We start from the raw sequence: 10,338 nt of genomic DNA on the forward strand, positions 1-10,338 counted from the left end.
GGCCGCGCTCCGCCCCGGGACGGGCCGCCCGGGCGGGCCGCTCCGCTCCCCCCCGCGTCCGCGGCTCCCCCGCGGCTCCCTCCGCGCGTGCGGGGCCCGGCGGCCATGGGAAGGGGAGCGCCGGGATGGGGGACGCGTGGCCCTGCAAAAAAACTATATATATAATACATAATATATATAATATATATAATATATAATATATAATATATAATACATAATACATAATACATAATATATAATACATAATACATAATATATATAAATCTTTATTTATATATATATATATATGTTTGGATATATATGCCTGCAAAAACTTGTGTGATGGGTTCACCATTCCTCCCAGGGAAGAAAGAGTTACTGATGAGCTGGCAAGGTCTGGGAGGTTTCTGATGACATTTCTCAGCACGTTGGGTATTTCGTGTGCATCACAAAGTTTTGTGGCCTGAAAATATAACTTTTTTTTTTTTACTTTTTCTCTTTTTTTTTTTAAACTCTGCCCCCATGGGCTTTAACTGAAAGCAATAATCTTTCTGAGCGGTGTTAACTCAAGCAATAAAGTTGTATCAAAGGGGAGCATAATTTCCTGCTAATCGCTGTGTGTTTTCTGAAGACAGGAGCATGATGCGCTCTCAAAACGTCCTCTAACCTCCAGGCTCTGTAATGGCAGTCAAAGCAAACTCTGACTTTCTGATCCCGTTTCTGTTTTGAAATGACAGCAGTGCTATTGACCCACCTCCAAAAAACCCTTCCAAGACCTCCAGAAAACCAGGCACAGATGGATTCCCAGCGACAACAGTTCTCTCCTCTGCTGAATGCTGAGCTTTAGGAGCACGTGGAGAGGGAAAGGAAAGTCCCAGGAATGGCAGAGAAAACTTGGATGTGGAGGCACGATGGACTTGGTTCTGCCCTTCCTGAGGCTGAGATAAACTGGGATGAGTGAAATATTCATTACAAAGAAGAAAAGTGGAATGAATTGAGAGAAAAAGCAGGCCACGAGACTGAGCACGGCACGCACAGGGGAGGGATCCGTGTGTGTGCACACATATTGATATGTGCTTATCAAGGCATGCAGATGCGCTACAGTGGGAGACACCCCCTGTATTTTCATTTCTGAACAGGCTTCCTGCATCTCACGACGGGATGGGAAAGACAGGATTTGTGCTAGCATTGGAAGAGGTACCACAGTGTTCCTGCTATAGCAAACAGGACGTTTGGAGCTGCCATCCTCAAAGCTCTCAAGGGAATGGAGCCAGGCTCAGAGCCTAAAGATGCTCCTGGACCTCCTTCTAACAGCTTGTCAGAGCTGAAAGATACACTCATACTTTTCATTCACTGTTTACATCTCTCGGTACTGGAATACTCTAGAAAATTTGCCCCAAAGTTGTCAAAGGAGCTAAAAGTAAAATAACCATCTCTTTAGCACAACTTCTCTGTGCCATCAGGAGAAGTAAAAACTGTATCAAGCCATCAAAGTTCATCTGCAGTTGGGCATTCACTTAAAAGAAATCACAATGAAAAACTCAGAAAACCTGAAGCTCAGACATGGACCTGTTGAATCCTGCTGACTCCTCTCTATTTTTCATATCCAGAGGGCAGGGCACAGGCCCGTTTGTGATCGTATTAGTGCACGAGAGAGCGGTCTTGCAGAGACCCGCGGGAATGCACTGCTCACATCCTCAGGGCGACGTGAAGGAAGGGAGAGCAGTTAACGCTGCAGATACCAGTCTGGGCTTGATTGCAAACATGATTGGCTCCAATGACGAAGGGCCTTTTTTGGAAGGATAAACTCATTTCAGAAGCAAACAGGTACATTGTGACAGCAGCTTCTTGGTGGCAACAGCTCTCAGGATGCTATGGCCTTGTTTATGGCCATATATATGCCTATTTCTGCCTATCTGAGAAGCATCTCTGGTCCCACGTGCTGTTGCCTAGTGTCAACCCTTACAGCTTCCTTACAGCCTGTACAGCCCATGCAGAAGAGGTTGAGTGACCCCAGCTCATAAGGCAAACTGATGGTTGGTGCCTACCTGGGAAGGAAGGTGCAGAGTGCGTTGCAAGAAGGGATGTCTCTGAGAACATGTTTTTCTCTTTCTTCTCCTCATCATGCAGTTTTTCATGATGAAGTCCTGGTTTCTCTGTCAGGCCTGTGTCCTCTTCAAGAGCCGTAGCTTCTACTCGGCGGTGAAGAGCCTGGCTTGCCCAAGGTCACCTGCACAGTCTGGAGGGACAGAGAACAGAGGCCAAGCTGTCAGATTCACAAATTATTACCCCAAGAACTGCCCCATGCATCTTCCTAAGAGAGACACGGTCAGATGCTCTGTGTGTTGGCAGAGTCCTCTCTAACTCCACAAGTAACTGGAGAACAACAGAGCCATGAGGCACACATGAAAAACACGGCTTCTCAACAGCATGCATGAAATGGCATAGAGCAGACACACACAAAGCCTGGTATGGTCCTAGACACCGATCTGCCCATCCGTGCCCTGCTCCATACAGTCACCCAGCTTCATATTGGCACATTACTTAGCACCGTGTGGTGCCGATCATGGCTAGAGCTAATCGCTACTGTAAAAAAAATATAGAGATGTAGAGACTAATAGTCAAGAGGCTCTGATAACACAATCTGGAAGAAAATCATCGTTATCACCTCAGCCTAGACTTGTATCTGATCTGTGAGTGAGGAGATACTGTGTCTGCAGAAAGGTGCTGTGCCTCTGGTATGCACTGCACGCTTGGTTTCCTCTCTGCTCATTAGCAATGCTCATTACTGTCTTCTCCGCAGGTTTCTCCCAAATGCCTTGCTGTTTGCCAGGACCTCAGTGCCACTGAGGGAGGTTCACCCCAGGCTTTGGTCATGCTGTCGTGTTGGACAGGAATGAAACAGCTGCTGGTGTCAGCTGGAGACTGATGCATCTGCAAAGCTGCCTCCCTGAGCCCTGGTTTCCTGGCTTTTGTGGAGAGGAGCCTTTGCAGGAGCATTTTGCTTTTGAATCCAGATATTTATTGAAGAAACACAAATGTCATGCAGGGCGGTTACCCTGGCCTCTTGTTGGCCCCATCTGCTGGTGGCCAGGCACTTGTGCACAGCACAGCCCGGGATCTGTCCCAGCTAGCAGAGCAAACACATTTAGGGAATTGCACCCATGAAAAGCAGCCATTCTTGCAATTTTGCAGTCTGGCATCTGTGTGTTTTACTCATGGAGATGAATTAGGCATCCTCCTGCCTCCGGGATTTCTACAGGGCCCAATGTTCCCGTTACCCAGTGCCTTGGTGACTGCATTTCATGGTCTTGCAAGGCCCCAACCGAACACAACCCCAAGACACCACGACCTCTCCAAACAACCCCTTCCAAATATCACTAACCCTAGAGAGTTTTTCCTGCCATCTTGTCTGGCAAGACAAGATCCATCCTAACCATGACTGGACCCACTAAATTTTGTCCTGAAAGACAAGTCAGGGGCCTAGTTCTGTCACATATATATGCTAGCCAGGTAAGACCAATTCTGCTAATCCCATACTCGCTCTTTCAAGCAGTGCATTAACTTTCCAGCACCTCCTTTAGTTCTTGCCTGCAGAAGAACTTCAAGTGTTGAAAATCCCATCATGGTTCAAAGCAGCAGAGAATCACGCTGGGGTAGACTCTTTACCTTAAATGCTGTAGTTAATGTTTGCAGGCTCAATATATAAGAGAAGCAGGTTGGACACAAGGCAAAATCTACATTAAGTATAAGCACCTTCTGAGGAGGTAACTGAAGCACTACAAGTACATGTAATATAGGCTTGGTTCAATTTAAAAGCTATGGTTAGATTTTGCTGCTGGTTCATGCAAAGTAGCACTGATGCCCTGAGAAATCTCCTTTATTTTAGGGGGACAGTGCAGGAGCTGAGCAACCCATCCTAAAGACACCCCGAGGAATCCACTGACTTGGCAAGAATGACAGCACGTGTTGCCTAAAGTTAGGCAGGCTCCTTTGCCTTGTGTGAAGAAACAAAACTAAGCATAGTGCAAGTAGTATCTGGTCCTGAGAGTTAATATTGTAACCCAGTAATTTCATAGCTTGCTGACCTTTCTGTTTCTAAACAAAACACTAATCACTTCCCACAGTTTCTGTTGCAATTATCCCTCCGGAAATCTCCCTGGAGACAAGGAAACTAAAAATTGGGCTCTTGATTTCCATCAGTAAAACAGTGACTTCTGTCAAAATACACTTCAAGACATCATTCATTTAAACTTCCTCGCTGCCACAATTAAAAAATAAAAATAAAAGCAGCAGCTGCTTTCTTTTAAAAGCACCTGTGGTGAAGGGACCAAACCAAATTACAGGCTCTGAGGGCGACTCTCTGCTGGCAATGCTTGCAGCTGCTGAAAATACAGTTGTCAGGGTGGAAACTCCCACCAAACATGCTGCTCAGTGGTGGCAACTGGGGACCGTGTCTACCTTGTGTACCAGGCATTGATATTTCATTAGTTTATGCAGTGTCCCGGGCTGGGAGCTCATTCTCTGCTGCTGTCTGATGGAGTTTACATGCAGAAGGATGTGATTTACAGAGCACAGCAGAAAGCCAATTGCCCTTGATGATAACACGGCCCTGGGAGCTGCAGTTACTTCCAACGGCAGGACTGACAAACCTGTCCAAGCTCTGCTAGGAGCGCGAGGCTCATGCAGCCCGTGCTGGTTTTCTTTGCTGTTTCTCACATCTGCAGAAGAACAACAGAGCCTCTCTCCCTGCTCCACCGGCCGAAACTGGTGCCATCCATTCACCTGTCTATGTAGAGTCACAGAGTCAAAGGAATCTACAATATTGCAGCACCATAGAGGTGAGAGTCAGCTACAGATCCCTGTGTCCAGAGGAACCCTGCAAGGTCCTGCAGCAAGCGACCAGGATGGTCCTGCTCACCATGGGTCAGATGCCATGCACAGCAAGCAAACGAGTGCACAGGACCCTCATCCACCAGTCAGCAAAGTCTTCTCTATTCTGCCTCAGCCCCTTGTGCTGCAGCTCCCAACAAATAACACGAAGTGCTGTTGCGTGGCAAATAAATACCAATATTTCTCTTTATATGCAAATGCCTCAGGGCAGGATGGACTCTCAAGGGTCCAGGCCTGTAATTTTTCAGACAGACAGAAAACCCTCACTGCAGTATATGCCTGGCCACATCATGTCACCGGGCAGCACAAGGATATTTAAGTCCCAGGGCGGTCGCAAGTACTTTCTTTTCACCTGAGGACTGGATTAAAAATAAACCACGGCCAGCCTCCTTCAAAGAAAACATGACATTTTTCATGACACTCAGATCTGCTGTACTCACATTCCTGCAATATACGCTGGGACTGGGACATGTCTTCACTGTATGGGGCACTTCCAACCTTCACTGTAGCAGGTCTGTCTTCCCCCAAGCTTGTCCTTCTGGTGCATTTATATCACGGCCCTCTCTGCTGTCTGGGGCTGCACAGGTGGACCAGCCATCCCTCACCATTTGGGAAGTCCACACAAGTGTTTCTGTTTGTGTACTGGTGTTCGGTGATGGTTTCCCACGAAACATAACCCTGCATGAGAAAGTAGCAGGATATCAATGAACAAAGCGCCGTGCTGATGGGGGAGAGAAGGTGAATGGTCACCATGCCCAGCCTTGTGCTTCTTCCACTTGCAGACAGGTTATCCGGTATCCAGTGTCCCTTCTAAGCTCTGGGAAGCTGCAAGATTCAGTGCTGATATTCATGCCACGGGTTGAATCAATCTGACACAGAACAGCAGGAGCAAAACCCTGAATTTCCTCGTGTGGCCACAAAACAAGGTTTAGAGACGTGTGCGGAAGCAGCAATGACACAGCCTGGCAGCAGCTGTTATTAGGAGAGCGAAGGAAAGGGCATGGCCAGGTATGAACATGTCCCTGCATGTAGCATAAAGTGCCTCTCTTCCCTTTCTCCTCCCCAAATTCAGCTCCCTTTCCCTTTGCCAAAAAGAAAAGGCTCAGCTAGCAAGATAGTGGGCTACAGGGAATTTTGTTGTTTTTGTTGCTCTGCTCTGTTTTATCCAGTCTTGTCTCCATAGCATCATAGAAGTGGTGAGAAGTGGGGACGTCAAATTCTGACCTTCTTCTCACATACCTGTCCAACGACTTTCATTCAATGCCACGTGTGAGCAGGACTGTCATCAAATGCAAGGCTGCAAGAGGATAAATTCTTTTGTCAGTGTGACGTTTCTCCCGTGGAAACAGAGGGTATCAGACTGGTGAACAGAAATGCCACAAGCACACCAGCATCTTTGGACGTGATAGTCTGGTGACATTAGTGCTGCAGAGCATCCATGTAGACAACAGCCAGGCCGACTGCCTTGGGGAGCTTCTAGGAAACTGGAGCATGCTCAGAAATATCTGTTCCGAGTATCATAGCATCACAAACAAGTTATCCAAGGTACTTAAGCCAAGGAACAGTGAGGGAAAGACTTGCCAGCTTTTGTTACACTGATGAACATGTTTTAAAAACAATAAAGCCACAAAAACACGCCACTGGGCTCCCTTTCACTGCAGTCATCACTGTAAAATCCCAATGTCTTCCAGTTCTGCACCAAGAAGTGACTTAACATCTGTCCCAATTTCATTTCAAAAGCCCTATATAAAACAGTTGCTTACTATACAAACTCTTTACTCCGTAGAGTGATGAAGAGAACCATTTTCATCAGCATACACAGAGAAATGCCTATTTTGCAGGCACACTCTCAAGAATACAGTTTTCATTTGAAGTGGAAGATGGTGGAGAAGCAGTTCTGAGACCTTCTGCTGGAGCTTCTTCTGCAGTCCTCAATCTATGAAGCATCTCCGTGCATTCAAGTCCCATTGAACGTGCATAGCAGTGACAGGTGAGATGGGCAGAAGACTTGTCCCAAGGGCTGATCTGCTACCATGGTTCCAGCACATAGGAGCAGGATGATGTTGTCCTTAGTGTGTGGATGTGGTTTGCCTTTAGAAGATCCCAGGAAATGGGGAGAGGGGAGCTTGCAGATGCCATCTGGAGATCTGTCCATATTACAGAGCAATTTAAGGACTGTGCTTTTAAAATCATTTGGCTGAAGCTGCTCATAAACTAAGGGGGTGTTTACCACACACTCCTTTGCCAATGTATTTGCAAGCCCAGATCTGTTAGCTTGAAGCCTATAATAACGCTAGAACTTTGGCTGCTGTCAGCATGTGCTCAGAGACCACTCATTTTCAGCCCAAACAAGGAGCCAATCCAGTAAGTATATAAGCAATATATCCAGTATATATCCAATATATATCCAGTAAGTAATGTATATACATACATTTGATACAAGTAAGTTTGTTAGCAGTTTATTAGCAGCTTTCGTAGAAGGTATAAACCCTCTATGGTTTCTTAGGTTAGGTTCTTCTATGGTTTCTTCTTATGGTTAGCTTATTCTAAGAGGGGCTTTCTTTCCTTGGAAGTGTGTAGCTCAGTAGCACAGTCTCAGGAAGAGAATGGCTAGCAAAGACTGCTTAAAACTTTCTGTGAAAAGTCCTCTTTTATGAACTTAATAAGCTTTACCTAAGTTAATTTGTTCATGGGACCTTGAGGCCCAAGGCCTAATGATCTGGTCTTATGATCTTCACCTTGCAGCCAGACTAAGGGGACTGTAGTTTAAGCAAAAAGCAGCAGCTCCTTATCCCTGGAGGGCATCATGTGCTGGAGGGTGCTCTGGTCCCTGCAGCTTCCACTTTGTTATTACACATATATCCATCCAAAATGGCTTTAAATACAAAGGGAAGAGCAAAAACCAACATGCATGGGCCAAAGCCAAGCAGTCTGACCCTGTAAATAACGACATAAATCACCATCAGTGGTCAGCACAGGGCTATAAAAGTCTTGCCAACCACAGAATGAGCATGCCGAGAAAAGCTCCCTTTCTGCTGGTAACCCTGGGTTATAGGCAGGGGTGTATGTCCTTCCCCTCTGTCATCAGGGAACTTAGTTGCTCTTTTTATGGGTTTGTGGCAATATTTGCAGCATGAAGCTCCTCTCTGGGATGGGAGAAAGGGGATTATTTTGTGCCTCAGAACTGTTGTAGATTAAGCCATCCTTCTAGCCATGCAATGCCATACACTTTAGCATACAGTTATATATGGTATATGGTTCAGTTACAAGTGCTGCCTACCTGTTTCCTGCTGATATTCCCAACAACAAAGCAGCGGGACCCTGGAAGAAAGGAAGAATGAAATAAAAAGAACAAAATATAGAGCAATATACAGGTTCAAAGGAACCTGTATGACTTGAGTACTGTCGTAGACTGCATTTAGATGAGTCTTCAGGTTCCTATATCCTTTTGGTACTACTGAAGCCTTCCCTCAGGCTAAAAACAGTGTTTCTTGTTTACCAGAGGGCCATACTATTAAAATCATCATCACGTAAATACTTCTTGTGAGGCTGTACTCTGGATGTACTGCCACACTGAAGTCAAACACAGGTTTATTCCTGCAGTTTTTTTGGCACAAAAGACTGATTTAGTGTGCCGAGACATGGCAGGGCTGGTCAAACCCAACCTAAATAGCTTCTATTTCATGGAAAACCTGGCTGAAAATTATATAAATATTCTTTGTCTAACAGTCTTCCATGACTCGCCGTGTGCCTTCACTGTTCCAGGAAGCCTGAGATACTATTTTTATTTAAACTAAAAATAATAGAGGCTTTTCTTCAATCCTTTGGGTGCCCTAATTGAATTACGTCTGCGTTAACAAACCCCAGCACAGGTAAAATCAAGCAGCTGCCTACCCACGACGTCCAGGAGGCATTTCTGGGAGGCATCAAGTCTGCCTCCTCCAGAAACCCTATCCAGAGGTGTCTTTTGCAAAAAGTTCCATGCTGGAAAGTTCCCAAATCAGGTTTGTTTCAATTATGGAGTAAAGATTTTGTTTCAATTATGGAGTAAACCACATTCCAAGGCTCTGAGCCATCTCCGAGGAAGTCCAGACAGCTGGTTCCTCTCTTTCATGCAGAAATCTCTCAAGCATGCACTTGGTTGCAGTGTTTGCACATTCCCTAGCTCACAGGAGCTGGGCAGGACATGGGATATGCTCCTGAGACTCCTACGCCAGGTAGTTCAGGGCAAACAGAGCAAGTATTGCAGCCCAGCTTAGATCAAAGGTCTGCAGGTAATGTCTTAGACTCTCCTTGCAGATATCAACCACGGAGTGTTGACTTGCACATTTCTGTACCATGTGCTCCCAGAAATATGGCTTGTGAATCCCAGGCTTACTTTTCAAATGCTTTCAGATGTGACCCAACGAGAATGGGCCTGTTCATCCCACCATGGGCAATCCCTGAGGAGGCATCACCATGACCTACAAGGTAACCTCCCGTGTAGGGGCAAATACTTGGGCTGAGCGACTGTGTTCTGGGCATGGCCAGGCTCACATTTAGCTTGTAGTGTTAGAACTGCTCAAAAAGTTAAACAGTCTGGCCACAACCCAATCTATATATTGATGGAGGTCAACACTGGCACTTTTTAAGCAGTTGCTCTATTTCCAGATGTTTGGAATGCGATAGGCTCTGCTCTTTTTAGTGTAGCTAAAATAATCCATGGAAACACCTTCTCTATCTGACCTTCTCTCAAGTTTGCTGTGGGTGGGAGAGGAAAAAAGAAGCTGATTCTGTTCTACAAATGTTCTCAGCAATAATGTGATTTCAGCAAAGCCAACAAGGATTCAAATGCATCTCTCAGCTAAGGAAGAAAGCACAGTTGTGTGTTTTCCCCAGCCTTCTTTCCAACTAACAGTGCAGCCAGTGTCACTGAAAAAAAATAGGGAAAATAAAGCAAATAGCATTTTTTCCCTGAGATTTCTGTGGTTAAAGCTACAGCTAAAAGCAGAGCAGCAGGTTACATCAGAAACTGAATATGCTCCTTTATAGAGGTCTGAGTCAGCGAATTGGTCAGCCTTCAAGAGAAATTGGTTTGTAAACTTCAGAAAAGGCTTTAGACAAAGCATGATTATCTCTTTCAATGCGGGCACGTTCCTTTCTGAGCAAGCACCAGCAGGAGAACGGGGTACGAGATAGCTCAGGCATACGCTGCCGTATGCTTAAAACCTAAAGCAATAAGAGCTGCACTGAAGCTTGCTCTGTTTCCCTTCCACTTGGCATTCCGGAGTTAATGGAGTGAAGGAGCTCAAACAAAGTGCTTCAGTGAGACCTTCTATGGTCCATGCCCTGAGATGCCCCTGCCTGGCAAGCCTGGCCTGCACTTTTCCGCTGCCTTGGAGCCTTATTCCATGCACAAGATGGGGAAGAAAACCAGGGGCTCATGGTTTTGCTGAGGAAAAACTAGGAATGCCTCCTAACTAATGA

The sequence above is a fragment of the Nothoprocta perdicaria genome, unplaced genomic scaffold (genome assembly GCF_003342845.1).
Source record: "Nothoprocta perdicaria isolate Ctin4 unplaced genomic scaffold, notPer1 scaffold_9, whole genome shotgun sequence".
Taxonomy (NCBI): domain Eukaryota; kingdom Metazoa; phylum Chordata; class Aves; order Tinamiformes; family Tinamidae; genus Nothoprocta; species Nothoprocta perdicaria.